This window comes from Xiphophorus maculatus, chromosome 23 (assembly GCF_002775205.1).
Source record: "Xiphophorus maculatus strain JP 163 A chromosome 23, X_maculatus-5.0-male, whole genome shotgun sequence".
Taxonomy (NCBI): domain Eukaryota; kingdom Metazoa; phylum Chordata; class Actinopteri; order Cyprinodontiformes; family Poeciliidae; genus Xiphophorus; species Xiphophorus maculatus.
Genome location: NC_036465.1, coordinates 23,477,814 through 23,496,748, shown reverse-complemented (window position 1 = coordinate 23,496,748; position 18,935 = coordinate 23,477,814). Strand labels below are relative to the sequence as shown.

General features: G+C 40.1%; 1 protein-coding gene across 4 annotated transcripts in view; it reads right to left on the bottom strand.

Moving 5' to 3' along the window:
• Positions 1-17,472, bottom strand: part of tenm2 (teneurin transmembrane protein 2) — a 282,223-nt gene extending 264,751 nt beyond the window's left edge. For 2 of the 4 annotated variants that reach the window (XM_023328525.1, XM_023328527.1), the window contains exon 1: positions 17,021-17,472. The gene's annotated coding sequence lies outside the window, so the exon portion shown is untranslated. The remainder of the gene's footprint in view (positions 1-17,020) is intronic. The other 2 variants (XM_023328526.1, XM_023328528.1) reach the window with 1 other exon arrangement.
• Between the last annotated feature and the right edge of the window lie 1,463 nt (positions 17,473-18,935).

The following is an 18,935-nucleotide window of genomic DNA, read 5'->3' as shown; positions in this document are numbered from 1 at the left end:
AAAGGAGGAATATTTTTAAACAAGAAACGGCAGATTTTGAAGTATGTTCATTTCTACACACTCGATACTTGGCTGAGTGAAGCTTTTCTAAAACCTTGAATGAATTTTCACTACCACACTTTGTACTTTCACTCAACTTTCCTTGAATATACTTGGATACAGCCCTCAATGGACAACTAGCTCATTTAGCAATGACCTTTTGTAGTTTCTCCTACTTGTGGAAGGTTTCTCGATTGTCTTCAAACCGTCTGTCGAGTCAGGAGTCATGAATGTGACCCAGACTGAAATACCATTTCGGTTAGTCTTTCAGGTGTTTCCAGTTGATCAGCTGATGCCACGAGTTTACAAACTTTTTCCACAATATAAAAATTTTCTGAGACACTGAAATTTGGGTTTTTGTTGCTTGTAAGTCATAGTTATGAAAACTGCAAGAAACAAAGGTTTGACATATTTCACTGTTTTAATAAATCTATGCATCACAAAACTTTCACTTTCTAAAATTAATGATAAAAAACATTCTACTTTTTCACAATATTCCATTTCTTGAGATTTTTGCTGTACAGTTTTAATTATTTCCAATAAGACATCGTCTCCTGACTAGTCTCTCAAGTTTCATGGTAAATATTATAGAGCTGCACAATATATAAAATTGCAATCTTTATCGTTATATCAATATTTGCAACATTGCAATGGCAGAGAAAATCTTAGAAGCAAAATCTGATGGAATCCTGTAACAGTTTCATTGCCCTTGGTGCCTATAAGTATAAATCTTTTGTGATCGTGACGCGAAAGCTCAAATAAGAGGGGTGGGAAACTGGTGGAGAAAAAAAATAGAAATGCATCAGAAACCAGCCACTGAGTCATGATCAATATTGTCATCACAATATTCAACAATAGCAACACAATTACGTTTCTCTTGCAACTCTGGTGCAGTACTTACTGCTTTTTTGGGTTTTTTTTTTTTTTGCTTCCAGAACACGATAAAGCAAAAAAGGTGGATAATAAATAAAAGAATATACGTATATAGGGTGCTGTATATGAGAAGCGCTACCCATAAATGGTTGATAGCAAAGCTGATCATTTAGGACCTGAATTTCATGTCTTTTAATGTTTGTGGTCACCGCATACAGTAACAAATGAGAGAAATAATAAGAAAACATGAATTCTAACAAACATCTTTAGGCTCAACATGCATGCTGATATCGTTTTTACGATATAATACAGATGAAAAATCGAGACTTTGCAACAGTTCAGAGCAGGACAGCGGGAACGGTTTGGATATCATTGCACGTGCATTTCTCACACGCACGCCCACACACGCACATCTCTCACAACTAAAAATAAATCTGCACAAACACACAAAAACATGTCTCAGAGGGATCATTCAAGCAGAAGCACAATATTATCCTTACATCAACATGTTTCATAATGGTTCACATGTGAGTATGGAGGCCGTCATGCATAAACAGTGCAGACAGGTCATCTCTCCACGCGCGCATTGGCTTGAGGTCGGTGTTACAGATCAGAAATGCACACAGAGTATTGAACCATTGTTCAGCTGAACTGCTGTGTTGCAGATGAGGAGTTTCACCTGAGATGGGTAATAGGATGGGATTTCACAATAAATGACATCGCCATCGTTCATCCCCCTAAAACGGCTCTCTTCTGCTCTCGCAAATGTTTGCGTTAGATAATCGACTCTGCTTTTGTTAACAACTGAGCAGGATAAAGGGCGAAGTTCTGAAGGGAGGGATCTCTATAAGTAGCCGAGCATGTCAAATAATGTTTAGGCAGACATAATTCTGCACAGCATACCGAAATGAAATGCATTTGCTTTATTTTTTTTTCATTTTTGGCAAAAACTGCAGTAGTTGTCTTATTAAATAAGAAAATTAATGGCGGGGAAAAGCTCGTCTGTAAGTGTGAAAGCATAAATTTCCCAGCCATCTTAGGGAAAGGCTTTACAAAATAAAGCGGAAAAGATTACATGCAGAAGTAACAAACAATATGATCACAATCTGGTTCAGTAGCTTCCAGTTTCATGACAGATTCTACTGAACTTTACAGGATATAAAGTTCTTGCATCATTAAAATACGCTTATTTAAGTTATTGATACGTTTTCGCTCATAATTCTTTTTTTTGGCTTAAGAATATTCGCTAAACTTTGTAGTAATTATATTATTCAAAAATGTTTGCATTGTTAGGAATTTAATTGATAAAATAGGAGGTCATTCTTGAATTTTTTGACAATGTTAAAGCTGTAAAAATAGACAAAGTGTGACAAAGTTTGCTCATCTGGCTTAAATAAAATCGTGCTTAAGCATGAAAACAAAGTGCGAAGACCATTCATTGTTTGTCAAATTATAACACAGGGAGGAAATTATTGTCATGATCTCCATAAAAGTATCAGTTTGACTCTTGCCACACTTAAAAAGAGGAATCCAATCATCTTACACAGTAAATTTACAATTTGACTTCACCATGCACTAAATTATCTATGGCACTTTGGTGGCAACAAAATTGTACCATTTTAGTTTAGGCAAGTGATTTTAACGTTATGGTCCAATTGATGTAAGGTGATATACAATCATATTACAGCCGGTATTTAGAAAAAAAGGGAAATCAGTTTTGCCATCTGTAACAACTGGTTCTGTCAAGGCGGCTAAAAACTTTAGCTAAATGCTTTCGGCTGTGATAATGACAAATCACAGCAGTTCTTCATAATTTATGCTCATAAAATCAAAAACAGCTGGCGGATAATATTCCATGACTGCAAAATTTGTGTTTTTTTTTTGTAGATATTTTCCAATTTTCTCGTCACACATTCCAATGATGTGGTTGCTTTTACTGTAAGCCTTTAATATTAAGATGACTGAATCATAGAGTTACACGTTTAGTAACTCTTCACACTGTCACTTTAAATAGACCGTTACTAGTCTTAATTCCCCGTTATCAATCACATTGAAATGACTGAAGAAACTATAAATAAAATGGCCGCATCTTTCTTTAGGAAGGAGGTCAAAGTTGGTGGGTGGAGCTAAACACAGGACAGAGAGTGCAAAACACTAAAGACTGTGACAGAGAACCCACAACCAGTGGGTGAACAACCCTAAACATACTGCCAGTGCCACAATGAAATTGTTTTTTAATGAATATCTTCATGTGATAGAATGGCCTAGTCAAAGTCCAGAACTAATTCCAATTGAATTGTGGCGAGACTTCTTGAAAATCAACGTTCACGGACATCCGAACCGACTGAGCCATTTTACGAAGAATGGTGCCGAACCCCGATTCATTACGCTGAATTTTGCAATGAGACGAGGCTGTGGAAGAGCAGGAGGAGAGAAAACATAGGAACCCAAATTACAGCCGGCTGCGAATGCTCCCTATCACAATAAATGAATTCATTTAACAAGGACGTGTTCAGCCACCCTCTGTGCTTCGATGAGTTTAACTATAGAACAATTTGTTGAAGTGTTTTCAAGTAACACAGCTTCAGATGCAGCTTGTGGTATTTAGACTCTACATCATCTCGCGGCGCTGGCCCGGGACTGACAAAAGAAGCATTTTGTACCTTTTGCAGAGCACCTGCGTGTGCACACGTCTGTGCACAAACCCAGCTGTAGCATACAGATAGGGCCTGTCCCTTCCTTCCTCCGTGCTTATTAAGACATTGAAGCTTTTAGCACCTAGCAGCACTAATCCTATAGCCTTATGCTCACTGATACCAGAGCCAAATGGCCTTTCACAGAGGTTCTCTCAATCTCTGTATCCCCCTTCCTCTCTCTCTCTCTCTTTTCTGCTCCGTCTCTCTATGCGAGTGTGAGCATCTGTGACTGTTCGTGATGAATGGACAAGCCGAAAGAGGAGTAAATGTGAGACACTGCACCACCGAAGCCAATGAGGAGAGGTTTAAGTGAGGGGGGTGAGGGGATGAGGTAAAAAGGGGCAGACAGAGAATGAAAGAGGCAAACACTAAGAGAGGGATGTCAGGAAAGGGATACAGGGTTACAGATGCACACGGATGGCATACAAAAGCACTTACATGCACTCTGCCCCTGTATTTACGTCCTGCATGCAGATTGTCCGCGCGCTCGCACCTTTGTGTGTTTGTGTCGCTGCGCGCCCTACGCCATGTGAGCGTGGACGCGTGTGCAAGGCCGAGGTAGGTTAAACTTGTACTCGTGAAGTGTTCCCAGAAGAGATTAATCATCCCGTGCTGGAATGCTGCATCTCGGTCATAAATCATCACCTGACCTCTCCCTCTCTGTCTCTCTCTCTTTTCTCTCTGCCACACAGAGAGAGGGAGGGGTGTGTGTGTGTGTGTGGGTGTGTGTGTGTGTGTGTGAGGAGGTTGGGGGATGGGGTGGGAGTGAGGGGGTGTGAGCGTCCTGGGTAAAAGAAGTGTCATTGAGGATCTGCAGCAAACAAACAGCCTTGACAAAAAGCACAAACGGAAGGAAATTATCACGTTAGATTCCTCTCTGGATCCAAAGTTGTAAAAACTGATTGAAGGGTAAAAGAAAAAAACTAATTAAAAATGTTTCAAACACAAAGATCTCTGATTTAGATGAGCAAAAATTAAAAAAGAAAAAGATACTTGGACACAAACAAATGACTTTAGCTTTCAGCAGAATCAACAGTTTCTAAAGTTTGATGCTTCCAGATGCTAACTCCCACCAACCAAAGCAATGCTTCATTTCAATGACTACTTCATGTTTGATTGGATTAGCTCTGAGAACAGTCACAAGGTCACTGGCTAAATTATATCTTCAAATTATCTGCACTTTGGATATTTTTTTTTGTGTGAACTTCAGCTATTTAATTAGTATTAAAGCTCTAAATGATGAAGAGCCTCAAGATCATTCTAAATGAAGGATGGTTAAAACCCAAACAGACATTCAGGATGTTCTCAGGCTTTAAGTAAAACACCATTCTTTACACCTAAGCTACAGATCAAAAACCTGAGGACAAAGACAGGCTAATCGAAGCTGGAAACATACACAAACAACATCTATGTGTCATGATATGAAATAAATGTCAGCTATGTTCTTCAGAAACTGCTTTTATGAATAGGTTACATATACGTTCAAATATAAGGTTCTAAAAAGCCATGCAGATTATTTTAAAATCTGTGTGTTGCATGGTGACTTCATTTTGTTTATCTAAAATTACAGTTGAAGCCAGCGCTCGGGCTATACATCTCATTCTGTGCATAAGAAGAGCGAAGATCGCCTGCTTTTCTCTTCTTGACGGATCCGATGGACATGATGGTGACTGCAGCGGCGCTGCTCATGGCGTCTCAGTTGTATTTAAAGACGCTCCCTTGGATACGGAAAAGCAACTGGACAGACTTGGCTGTTTTTCCTTGTTACAACCCATTCGTCAGACTGCATGTGTGATCTCAGCGTATTGACCCCCATTGTCAGAAGCTTCATTTTCTTATAACCACTTTGCCATCAACAGGCTGCAGCCATTCCCTTAATAACTCATCTCCCATTCACTTTGGCTGAAATTTGCATTTACCCATTTTCTCTGCTGCTCGTGTTCTTGCGATTTCCCGCCAACGTGCTCTACCAAAAATGATTCAGTGTATTATGCAAATTTACATTCCTGGCAATAATTTATCAATTCCCCAGTGAGGGAGTCTGGCTGAACAATTCAGAAAAGCTGAACTCATTGCATTTTCTTTTGAAAACTAACAACAATTTTTGAATGTCACTGAGAATCAGATTTAATGCTTTTTAATGCCATTTATGGCCTTAAATTTGACAATAATTTTTTTATGCCTTTAAATGCACTGCAGAAACCCTGTGAATAACAATTAATAATAAATGAGCTAAATGAAGGAACACATGTGGATGCATTTCAGGGTAAAACCTTAAACACATTGTTTCCTCCTCTAACATGGTAAAAAAAAATATCTAAAGAAATCAATCAAGACATCGAGAAGAGAATTGCGGACTTCCACAAACTTTGTTCAATCTTGGGTAAAATTTCCAGATGCCTGAATGTTCAAACAATTGTAGGCAAGTATTAACAGCATGGAATGCCAAGTCATATGTTTCAGGAAACAGAGATGTCACAAATATAAAGGTGTCCCTATTCTAATAAAATGTATAGGCTTTGTGAGGATGCTGGCAATAACAGCAGTGGAAAATGAAATAAAATCTCTGGACTGGCACAGACTGAAAGGCCGCTCAGAATAAAAGTAGCAATTACTGCAAAAGCAAATAAATAAATAAATAAATAAATATCTAGTTTCCACTGCTTGCTTTCATTTCATATGAGCTTGTAAATATTTTGATATTAGGAAAGTGCAACAGGAAAAAAGAGAAAAAGTTTTTAAGTGCTTGGTTCTCTGTCCGACTTTTACACTAGAAAAGATCCTTGTGCTCATTGTCCATTCCTGCTTCTAGCTGCAGGGTCAAGAGGTAGGTGGGCTAATGTTCATCTCCAGACGTCACTGGGCGATTGGAGTTGAAAATGCAAAACATGTCACACTTTTCCAGGTTTTTCTTTGTAAAAAAAAATAAATAAATTATAAAACAAACAAAAAAAAATCATGTATTATTCATCTTCCACTCCACAATTCAACTGGACTCTTTGTTGCTCTTTCAAGTTTTTAATACTTTTGCAAAGCATTGTATGTTTTATTTAAGCCACACAGAGACACTGACCTAAATTTTGGTTCGTCTTTGCACAGTACTAAGAAGTAAAATATTCCCTTTCCCTAATTGCACCATAGTAGAAATCCCACAGTGTGTTATTGAAGGACTTTATTATTAACAGTAACATATGCCCGCTCTTGCTAGGTAGTGACTTGCTAACTCACAGCTTCTTGGCAGGAACAGTTGTTTGGGAAATCTAGGTTTCCAGCTGCTCCTCAAACGCTTCAGTCTGGACTTCAGCCAAAACAGGCATGTGAACAAACGTTTGCATGAAACCTTTACATCCGTCCTCGGCGAAAGAACAGGAGGCTCATTGGACATCAATGCTAAACTGTGCTTGTAACAAAGGAGACATAAGAGGGAGAGAGAGAGGAGGGGGAACCTTTACTTGGTTATGTTCAAGAACAGGAAATTGATTCTTTAATATTAAAAATTCAACAGCTGAGTTTCATTACTTTCTGAACCTATTCCCTTTCCCTGGTGGAGTGGGAAAATATCACAGTTTATTAAATTACTCCACTGAAAAGTCTCCGGGGATGCCATCTTAACTCGCGTCCTCTTTCACAAGGCCATTTTAGGCTGTAACTAGACATGTCTACTTAGAAAGAGAGGCAGAAAGGGAAAGAGAGAGCAGATAAGCCACTGAGGAAGAGAAGCCACTTTCTATATGCTGATTACATCGGCTGCCACTAAGAGTTTGAGATATTCTGTTGGTTAGGAAATGCATGGAATCAAACGGTACCACAAATAAAAGTTAGATGAATACTGTAAATGGTGAAAGTCACAGTAATTCCACACCACCTGTGTGTGTGTGTGTGTGAACGTACCCAAGTCTGGATGCCTATGCATCCTCCACGATTCAGTTTTGCAGCAAATTTTTACGGAAAACAGCCTGAGAGCACCCTTAACAACGAACAAGCGTAACTGCTACAAAGGATGAATAATTATCATTAGCAGCTGTTCTGACCCCACTTCTGTTGCTGAAGAGCTAAAGGTTCAGGACTTGGTTCTAAAAATCTGTCCAACGACCAGGAAGGCTCAACAAGCCGCATCTTCCTCGACTGTAGATGAGAAAATGCCCACGTCTCATTGCATCCCTCGGGAAAAGGATGAATAAAAATGTCTTTAAAAAAAGAGATGTTGCTTCCCTCATCGTACTGACAGGAAGTGTGACGCTTCAACTGTGGCAAAAACAGAGCTCATGAATTTATGATCTATAAAGCTTTGATCTGCCCATTTTTTCCTCTTGCAGCTACCCTGCTGTGTCATTTATATCAGAGTGCAATGTATATGCAAGACCCGTACAATACGGTTTAATATTTACATCTTGTATAGGCAATTAACATTTTTAGCACTGCAAGCATTGGACATTAAAAAGCAACATCCAATCACTGTCATCCCAAATCTGGTCATTTGAAACTTGGCTATACTTGGTTCAGCCTTCCTGTTATCTACTTGCTCTCTCAAAGTCTAGATAAAACAGATCAAGACATGTTTTGACCTGTTCAAGACATTCAGTTTATGTTTAATTATCTTTTTTTACATCCCTGAGTAACGGCGTCTACAACACGGAAGGTTCTGGTGAGAGCTACTTGGTGACACATTTACCACTGACAGGAAAAAGATCAGACTTTGTAGTTTCTTGCTAAACATTCATCAGTCAAATCTGATCACAATAGGCAAACTCCAGTCAACAGTCATTTTTTCGATGCAGCTATTTTCAAAATGATACAATTAGCTGATAGATGCATAACTGCGCTGAAGTAAAAATGTCTCAATGCATTAACAAAATACAACGTCACAGATGACAACCTCTCCTTCAGTTTGCCGATTGGCCCAGGTGAAATTGTAGGAATCCACTTCAGTGGGAGAAAGGACAGAGTGAGCTGTGAGGAGAGATTTGAAACTAGCAGAATTGCACTGGAAGGCAATGGCCAGGAGCTAACTCGTATCCCATATCACCTTTTTGGTTGAAATGTTTGCGTTTCCTGCGCGTGAAACTCTCGGATAATGCAAGATAATGCAATCTCCTGTAGTTTCTTTGAAGTGTGACACTTCTTTTGTCTTTAAATTGTTCACTTTCGTAATTATTTTACATGGTTTAATGGCCAGGTACAAGAACTTGACAGAAAATTAGCACACAAAAGCAATAAGACCTTTGAAAGAGCTTAGCAGAAAGGGGATACTAATAACTTAAGAGGACTTTAAATGATTACAAGAAAGTCTGTCTCCTTTAAAGATATTTAAGAAAATTAGACAGGATTTAAACTTTGATCATCACAATAGTATTTACTGAATTTAAACATATGGCCTACAGAGAGGTTCCTACCCTCTATTCAGAAGCATATTCTCTACTTATAAAAGGCATGTGATTTAAAAACTCCACTTTTCTCAGCTTAGGTTTTGTCAAGAAGCTCATATCAAAGCGCCATGAGCCCATGAGGAGGCTGAGTTAAAACCAGTCGGTCAGCTGTCAGACAGAAGAAGTAAATATCATCCTGCTCTACCATCACTTCCAACACAAATACCCACAGGATCCATGGGTATAGTAATCCAAGATGAAGGGTGCGCTCTACGAGCGTCACTTTCTCTAAAGCAAAGCTAATACACACTCATATCAGAACGTTAAACCTCAGTGGTCGTTTGAGCAACACAAGCCCCCCTTCAAAGAAAAATATGCAGCCATCAAAGGTCACTAGAGGGTGTGTGTGTGGGAGGAGGGAAGGAGGACAGACTGGAGACAAGTTTGTTGCTTTCAGACTTCAGAAACTGTTTAGGAAAATACCAGAAAGTGACTTATTCAGAACAATGCAGAAAAATGTGAAATCGTTCTTCTTTGAGCTTCAGATCCAACGTTGGTTATTGTGTCTAGTTTCCTTCCTACCACTATGTGTCCTGGCAGGCTTTCTGAGCAACATTGTTTCAAGCGATAAAAAAGAAAATATATAATCTATAATGTTGATTTGTTACATTTTTAATTTAAAGTGATCATCTTTTTTACATAAAAAGTCATTTAATGTTGTTTTTGTTTTTAGGTAATTACAATGAAGCCCCAGAGTATTCGCCGCCCTGACAGATTTAGATTTAAATACATCTTTAGATTTGACGAGCATGTGTTACAGTGGCCCAACCAAATCCCTGACTTCAAGCCAACAGAAAATTTGTGAAGTGAGCAAATGGAGGCCGTCCAACCTCGAAGACTTTGAGCTTATTTCAGTGGGAGGATGTTCAAAAATACCAGAGGAAATAGAGAGCCTCAGCAATTAATCGTATTCCTGTAATGCCAATCAATTTTTTTCGTACTAATTATTGAGACATGTATAACTATGCATATATATTTTAAATCTCCATGAAAGTAGATAATTGTTTTTTCCCCAAAATCAATACCAGCTCTGAATGAAAATGGCTTCAGATTCAAAATCTGGCAGGACTATGAGCTGCTGAGGGCTCAGCTGTACACGCGGCAACAAATCATTAGCTTCAAATATTCCAGGCCATATTATTGTGGTATTGCTCATCTAACTCTATAGATATCCTAAAACTCCCCATATATCCTTAAAGAAAACTTTTTAATTCTGCCCTTTTATTTATTAAAATAAATGTGAGTTTTACTATATAATAAAGTTTTCCACTGTGTTATAGTATGCCTAATTCTGTGCAGATTAGAAGTATACATGATTTTATATGTTAAATTAGATTTTAATGAGACAAAGACATTTAAAAAAAACTGAAATAGCTTGCTAGCTTGGAAAGCAGGTGGCATCTTTATCACTAGCTGCTAACACTCAGCCTGCTGATGTGTTCTCACAGTGCTACTATCATTTTATCACACAGTTTAAAAGAGCAGGAAGCTTCTTAATGATTTCCTAAACAGTGTTGTTAGGTAACCTGATACACTTACTGGCTGATCTACACAACCGTAGGAACTGCTTAATTTGTACACTTCAACCCAACTTGGCTAAAGACTTGACTTTTGATGATTGACATTTAACTGTTGAGTTAGTTTTTTTTGGCGATGCGCTTTGGAACATATGTTTGCTATTGAAACAAACTTTTATTTTACTTGCTTAAACAATAGTCTCGTTAACATAAAGTTGAGGCTTGAAGGCCTCACCTTCACCTTAAAACTACTTTTGCTTGATGGACTCGGATGCTGACCACAAACGACAGAACTACACAACAAACTTAACTTTGACAAGGATTATCGTGCCGTTTTAATCGTATGGGATCCTGCTTAACAATGAACCAATGTCTATGATATAAATGATTTGCCCAGTGATCAATAGGTTCTTGTAATTCTAGGCTTCTTAATCCCCACAGGATGCTGTTCCTGAAAATGCCCCGGCAAGCCGTCTTAAAAGAGAAAAATTATGATTGAAATGTTGAAATCTGACACAGAGGGAGTCTCGGATCAAACAGAGAAGTAGACAGATGGGACACGGAAATGAAAGGGGGTTGGGGGAGTGATACACCGAGGCACAAGTGGTTATCTGATCTGCATTACAGGCCATCCCAATAAAAACCTTTTCTTGACACTGTTGCGTGTCATGCTCTCCAAAATCTGCTCTCAAGGAGTTCAGAATGGATATCATTTTACTATCCTGAAGCAATATTACTGCAGGATTTTCTCTCTTCTTTTTCTATCTGGATGTGGATTTATGACACTGGGTTGATTGTATATCTGGCTCAAGAAAACCCTGAGCTTGTGAAAAGCTGTGTAGGTGGTGGGCAGACTGAGCGGCCTTTAATAGAGCTGTGCCGCTCAGTTTAATACTTTTTATTTAACGTCGTATCCTGGCAATAATAGAAGCTGTATAAACAGTATTAGACTCTTTCACTTTCGCTCAACTCGCTCCCTTTTTATTTGTTTTTAAAGGTCAGTGTTCTTTGTTAATTAGCAGTGACAATAAGTTGGGGTTTTTTCTACATGTTTCACTATCTAACCTTTTGTTTGAAATGGTGAAATGCTAATCTACTGAGCGACTGCAGTGTGCCGGATGTGTAGAGAAACGTTTGGCTCCAAGTGAAAGCCTTAAAACAGATATAACCTCTCACTAAAAAAAGTAGTTTGAGTCAATTCAATCTACTGGAGAACAAATTGCATGATTAGAGATATTCATTTTTTAACAAAATCAACCCAGGACTTATGTTTACATTGCCACTAAGCACAATGAGCCGAGCAATTTCTAAAGCCCACATTTGTGCAACTGCCAAAAAGCTTGGGGTTTAACAAGTCTTCCTAGAGAAATTGTGATGCTGTGGGCAAAGCAGCATAGGAACGGGGGGCTCTGAGGGTTTTTTTTCTTCTGAATTTATGTATTCAAAAAAATGTTCCTTTGTAAAATTTTGAAATTATGAGACATTTTTGTTCAAGCTGCATCTTTAAAATGATGTTCAAAATAGCAGGCATACAAAATAAAATTCACATTTAAAAAATACATAAACAATTAATGTGTTTAAAGGAAATTATGCTCAATAATAATAATAATAATAATAATAAAAACATTAGGATATTCTCGGTAATGTGAAGTAGCAGCATTCTAACGTATCACCTCGGTGTTTTAATTGTATATTTGCCAGATACAGTAACTGATCAGGCAAATATTTAAAAAATGATGTCAAGCCTCCTCTTAACCTAACTTTCTCCACAAATCACATCAAACGTAACAGCAGCAAAATGTATTGAACATTGAAGCATACCCGATTGTTTGCTATTGGTGCATTTGTATAAATTACATCACCACATGCAGGTCTGGCAAGGTTACCAAGATGTGTCGATTAATTTTCTTGTATGAAAAAACATACAAGTTTTAGGGAGAACCTTTTATGTTAAATGACAAATTTCAGACAAACTACTTATTGTATTCTTAACTATCACTGTGTAGTCGGATTTTATGTGTAAGAGAAACTCCTTTGGCTAGCGTTCCCAAACGGTCGCTCTCTAGCTCAGGGGCTCACATCCTAAGTCCAGCCTGGCCCAGCTCAGTCCCAAAACCCCATTTCAACAGAAAACCTGCAGGGTTGGCTCAGCAGGAGGTAGCAAAGGAGAAGCCTGAAATTTCCATGCTGCTGCTACAACAGATGGAATTATTTTTTTTAATTTTTATTTTCAACGTATCTTTACAGGGATGCCAACAAGTTTGTCAGCAATGGTAAACTTAAAAATAAATAAATAAATAAATAAAAAATAATCCAGTCATATTTAGATTTTAAACTTGGCAGACAGAAAAAATTCTCAGTCGCAGGTGTGCAGCTCTCCTGGAAAGTCTTACTTTCTTTTATCTATATAACATCTCTGCTGAAAAAAAAGAAAAATGAAAAAAGAAAACCGTCTAAAAATTCTGCTGCCAAGATAAAATTGGATGGATTTAAAGCATTGTAAAACTCGGTTATGCTGCTATGGTTGCACCACCGGTAGCAACAGCTTTTTTTGTGTTTCACACCCTGCAGGAATGCCCAGGTAAAGTGAAATGAAAACGAATGTTAGCACCATGCAGCAAGTTTATTTTTTACACACACACACACACACACACACACAAAAAAAGCAGCAAACCTGTCAAAACATAAAAACCCACAAAGCCTTCAAATGTAGGGCACCTTTCTGCACTCGAATAATTACACCTGAGCGACAAATAAGTAGGTTTTTTTGTTATAACATCCATTAACTCAGAGCAGTACAGTTCCAGTTGGCAGAATTAAGAAAAATAAAATAAAATAAAAAACAAAATCAGAGTGGGGTTGAATTTGTGTTTAAGAGGGACTTTTGACTGTACTCTGTCAACAAAACTGCATCGAAAACAAGAAAGAAAAAAAAACATTCAACCCACGATGCTAGTTCATTTTCAAACACTAAGTGGATTTTGAATTGATGGGGAAGGACAAAATGTATTAACTGGGCTCTCAGCACCAATGCAGGTCATGGCTGTACTGTGAAAGTGGCATTAGTGAAATTGGACCCTTGAGGTTTTATATAATGCTGTTTTCCATCCGTGATTATACACACGCACACCTTGGGACAACAGACATCACAGGGGTCACGCCGGATATCAATGACCGCAGCCCCGGCAGACCTGGATGCGAGACCGTGCGCTTTGTTTGACCGGTGCGGACGTGTGTACGCTTGCTGATGCCCATGCGCGCCGTTTGTGTTATTGTGTGAAGCCGTCAGTCTTTAATCCCCTAATCTGCTGAACCCTGGAAATCACTGCAGTCATCTGTCAGCCAGGTCGGAGTGGACCACAGAGCTCAGAGCACACACACACACACGCCAGAGCACGCACACACGCGCTTCTGGATGCTAGTCATTTATTCAGCAAGGCCAACCTCATTTCAGCCTAATGAAGATTGATGCACCTCTTTCCGGGCCTCACAGGTGTTGCAGCAAAATGCATGTATAAATATGTAACCCACATAGAGGAAGAGAGACAAAGACAAAATACTGAAACTAAAAGCTATTCACTGACTAATAATACTCGTGTGTGAATAAGCAAAGCTGAGACGCACCAATCAATCGGCCAGTGATCAGAATCAGCTGGTTTTGGCAACAGACGCTCTGATCAGTAATTGGCCTGGCAGGGCAAATGGCGTGAAAAATTAGAATTATCATCAAAGGACATTAAAACTAAAATCCCCCACCGTTTTTAGTAAATATATGTGTCAACCACCTTTTATATGTCTAAAGTGCAAGCCTAAATCTCATACTTCCTTCATTTCTTGTAGAATCCAAAACTGCCTCAATCAAAGATCTGATCTGTGGCACTTTCTCTTTTCTATACGATATAATCTTTAAAAAAAACAAAACTGGTCAAACTTTCTGGCTCAGGCCTGAATGAAAACCGAAAATCAGAACTTGCTCAAGAAGACAGCAAAGAAAAGATACCTGACAGGAACGTTACAAGAACAAACGCCTTCTGAGGACATACAAGATCTGCAGCATTTAAGGTAATCCTGTTTATCAACTGTGAATGTCCAGCTCAGACATGAACCCGTAGCGCTCGGGGTTTTTAAGTCAAGTCTAAACATAGCGGCCCCATTAGCGCATATATGTGTGTGAGTGTGTCTGCGTCCGTGTGCGAGTGCCAAATAGGACACCCTGAGGGCTTGTCTGGAGATTGCGGTTGACACGGCCTGCTGCTCTCTAGTGTGAGCTCCTATTAGCACTTAAGACTGCATATGCACACACAGCACACCGCCCGCCACGATTAGCACACCTTGCTGATTAGGGGGGAAAAAAAAAAACACAAAGCGGGAGGTGGCCAAGTTTGGACAGGACATATGGCTAGAGAGCAACATTTGTTTCCATATGCATGTGTTTAAAAATCTCCCAGCATGCAAATCTTAAGAGCTTTTCGCTTCCATTTTGATTCCTATAGCTCTTTCAAAAGTTCAACATGAAGGTATGGAAAGAAAGGGGGGTGAGGGAAGGTGCCATCAAAGGGAGTTAGAGATCACACAAGAGCAGACTGGCTTGAAGAGAGCTCAAGGTGGAGGAAGAGATAAAGGGGCCGCAGAGAAAGAGAGAGAGAGAGAGAGGGGGAGAGGAAAGAGTGTTCCAGCAAGATTGAAGTGTGAATGTCAGTGGGGCGTCTCATCAAGATCTTCGTGGCATCTGTGTGTCTGCGTGTCACAAGGTGCCAATGGCTGCCAGGCTCTAGCGTCTACAGCTGGTGTGTGGGCCTCAGCCTCTGACACCATGCATCCCGGCAAAAGTTTTTCTGTTTTTTTTTTTTCTTCTTCTTCTTTTCCTCCCTCGTGATTCCTAAAACTTTATGCTTGCGTGTGGCAATAAATCCAGGAAGAAGGAAGCTGCACATACATATGATCAATGAATATTCATCCCAGATTTAACAGTGTCCCGCAGTGTTATGTTCTACTGCAGCTTATGGGGAAAGAGGGGGTAGAGGAGAGGGGGATGCCAGCTGGGCTGTGGCTTTCTGCTTCTCAGTGTCACCAGAGAGAGAAAGAGAGAGAGAGAAAACTTAGATCACGTACTGGAGGAAATAAATCAAAAGCGGAGCAAAACAGGCACATCTGCACAGCCTTCATGTGTGATTTAACTCCACATAATAACTCTATAACGTTTCACAGTGAGTACAAGGCAGGGCAAAGAAAAACTAAATGACGCATGCAACATATTGCAAAGAGGTGAACGACGCCTTTGCGAGGGCGAGAAGGAAGAGTCAAGAACGCGCAGCGGATCCCGCGTTCACGCCGACGTCGGATGAGTTATCCGAGCAATTTCTACCCAGAGATACAACACACGGGCGATGAGGTGTACGACGTCCAGGTTCCGTTGTGTCCATACCAGCTAAAGCAGAATTAAAAATTTTTTATAAATTCACATTTATCTCCTTTTTGCTTCAGCATTTCTCATAAACATCTTTCAAGAAGCTAATGAAGGGAATGAGAATGCTAGCGTAAAGCATAAACTTTGACTTTTAAGAGGATTATAAGCCTCAGCACTAGTTTTTTTATTATTATCATTTTTAGTAAGTATTTTGATGTCAAATCTTTCATCAGCAGCATAAATATTTCAGTTCTTGACTGAAAACCCACAGAACAAGCGAGTAAAAAAAGTCCCTACAAATATATCCTTAGGGTTATTGCTTGGCTCAAGTTATTTATCTAAAATAAATATCTAATTATCTAGTTAAAAAAAAACAGCACATCGATATGTTTTATCTCCTAATGTTTCCTGCCGTTTTTATACTTGCTGTTGCCGAAGGAGCTCCCTCATGTGTTTAGTTGTGTTTGGGGTGGGCTAAGGGGGGAAGGGAGTATTGCCCAGGGCGCCAATTACACAAGAACCACCACTGCAATCTGCCGATTCAAACCTATAGATCCACACGATAAATTATTAAACAAAACATTCTTTTTGAGCACATTTAGCTGGACAGGGATTGAACGACTGGCATGCGATGCAATAGTAGACCGTCGGACGCAAGGCATGCCTCACGGAACACCTTGACCCTTTTAGAGAATGCTGCGCTCTGGAATTACTCATCCTGCGCCTCCTCACATATTCCGTGTGATGAAATGTTGCGCGGAACAGACGCAAACGAAAACTCAGCTGCGCCTACTTTCCACTCTCTTGCCACTTTTGACACATTATTCCGCCGCAGACGCCGGCCGAGGAAATCCTCTGCGTCCGCATGCGAGCGCAGCGGATACCCGCAGGAGGGACCACAGCTGCTCTTCCGATGAAAGGCACCTCAATGTCACGGCTCTGCGCTCTGTCAGAGAAACCCCCCCGCTGCGGTCATGTGAGACCACAGAGCGGCATACAAACAAGCGGTGCGTAAGCATCGTTTCCATAGAAATATAGTTTAAAAAAAAAAAAGTGACGTACCTGTTCGCGGAGATGTGCGGCACTCACCGCATAATCCTCCTTTTCTTCAACTTCCAACTTTTCTTTTCCTACCTCCCAAACCCCTCCTCCGATTCCTCGATTTGAGCCGCCGGGCGCTTGCCGCACGCACTTGTTCACTGAATAGTTTTCTTTGCGCTGTCTGAGAACTGACGGAGGTGGCAGGCTGGAAGCCTCCGGTTCAACATGTCACCGGATTGCTGGAATCAGACGGAGCAATCCATTCCGCGGCGGAGACAGTGCCCGATGTAGCCAAAAAAGAAAAAAAAGAAAAAAAAAACAGCTGCGCGCAATGAAATCAGATGAATAATATTTAATAGTAATAAAAGAGACACGTCTTTCCGTCGGCTCTTTTCTGGAGTGGAGGATACAGCGGTGGGGGTGCAGACTTGCATGCTCTGCAAGACAACTGATCGGCGGCGGCGGCGGGGGCAGGGATGGCTGCGCGCAGCGGATCGCAGGGAGCGACCATGGATTCGCATGCAGCGCGGAGAGCAATGACCGGGGCTCGCGGAGCGCGCGTTCACGGCCGAGACAAGTCAGTGGTCATTAACGGCCGAGTAATCCACTGTGGGCTGTCTGGCTGCAGCTGCATCCCTGCAACATGGCACGAAGGGGATCAACAGTGATTAAACACCTAAAGAGTCTCAAATTGTGCTGCAATCAATCTTTCAGAGGTCCCTTCCAACGAATCGGCTTGTTGCACAAATAGGATACAATGACATGATAAAAGCTGTTCATGACTGTTCATTAAATGTTCTACAATTTTGTCATATATTGACATCTGGACACATACAGGAAGTTGTCTCCAAACCCAATTTAGGTGCTAAACCCATACGTTGTTGTTGTTTTTTTTTGTACGAATTGCAGTAGGTCCCAAAGTACCTGAGCTGCCTCTCTTGGCACTTAGAAGGACTGTGGACATTAATTATTTGCAAGAAATATTAGAGCAAATGAACCTTTACTGTTAAGCACCAGCAACATAAAAAAATTAAAGAGTTGATAAATCACACTGATCTTTGCTTCAAGCAGATTGCCTAAAAGAAAAGCACAGTGTAGAACGTTTTGACGGCCACAAAAAGGGGGGTTTGTATAATCATACAAAGTCTGCAATGTAGGTCTGAATTGGCAGACTGCAGTAGTGGCACTCATGTAATTGGCGCCATGGGCAATGCTGATGTAAAAAAGGGCCGATAGCGAGAAAAAATAATGTCTCATTTACTTTAAACGGGATCCATTTATAACATCTAACCCAACTTATGCTTAAGGTTAGGATAGCATACGAATGAATCTATTTGTGCTGCAACCTACCCATCAACCAGGACAGGAAAACTAGAAGATCCAACAAAAAAAAAGTATTGATCGTAGAAACTGTGAAGAGTCTCCAGAGGAGCTGCAGAGAGCCATAGCTCAGGTAGGCGAATCTGGAACCATTAGAGGTGCACTTTACAAACATTAGCTTTTTTTTTTTTTCTTTCTTTCTTTGACTCAAAGTCTTTTTTGCTCCACGTCTTGTTTCAGCCATGTATTCAAACTTTTCATTAGACGTAATATTAATAATGGTAATCTGTTGGCTAATCATGTTCCCCATCTCAAATTCAGGTTCCCGCAACTTTAGGATGCATCTCCGCTTCAACACATCTGACTCAAATAGCTAGCTCGTTAGCAGAGCTCTGGGGAGCTCGGCCGCTTGGTGAGGAGGGAGTTTTGCCATTTGCATCAGGTGTGTACAATCAGGGACACGTCTGAACGCTGCAGGACACCGGTGCTCAAGGACTGGAGTTTGAGACCTTTGTCCTCAGTAAAGTCTGCCAATTTTACAATGAAATTGTGAGTTCTGATTGAGGGTCACTGTAGCAGACAAAATATTTTTGCAAAGGTCATATCAATTACAGAG